Here is a 558-nt window from a genome sequence, read left to right on the forward strand (position 1 = left end):
TTGGCCCCTCCCTGGCCCCCCCGGCCGCACAGCAGCAGGAGCAGCAGGAGCAGCAGGGGCAGGAACTGCCAGCACAGCTGTAGTCTCTGTGCTCTGAGGTGGTGGAGTGGAGGAACACCGGCAAAGCTCTCCCTTTCCCCTTCCCTAACACCCTTCGCTGAGCCAGCAAACCCCTCTTCCTCCTCCCACTGCCACCCCACACCACAAGAGACCCCAAACGGGCGTTAATTAGAGCGCTGGCTGATTGGCAATGGAGAAAAGGAGCTGGTTTAACTTTTCTGCTCATCCGTGAATTAAGGGTTTGTTTTTTCCTCCTCGCCACCTCCTATCGGTACAGGTGACAAGGGGACAAGGCACATTGAGCAGGGGAAGGGAGGGGGTGACATGCCTGACGGAGCTGAGCTGCAGCCAGGGCAGACCGCTGGGATCCAAAGCAGTCAGGAGAGCCAGCAGCACGCAACACCAAGAGGAAAAAACCCGTCGTCCCTTTAAACGCTGCTGAATCTGTGGCTCTCCAGCGACGCCGAGGCCCGTTTGACCGGACCCTTCCCTCAGGAC

This window comes from Buceros rhinoceros, unplaced genomic scaffold (genome assembly GCF_000710305.1).
Source record: "Buceros rhinoceros silvestris isolate BGI_N320 unplaced genomic scaffold, ASM71030v1 scaffold28265, whole genome shotgun sequence".
Classification (NCBI taxonomy): domain Eukaryota; kingdom Metazoa; phylum Chordata; class Aves; order Bucerotiformes; family Bucerotidae; genus Buceros; species Buceros rhinoceros.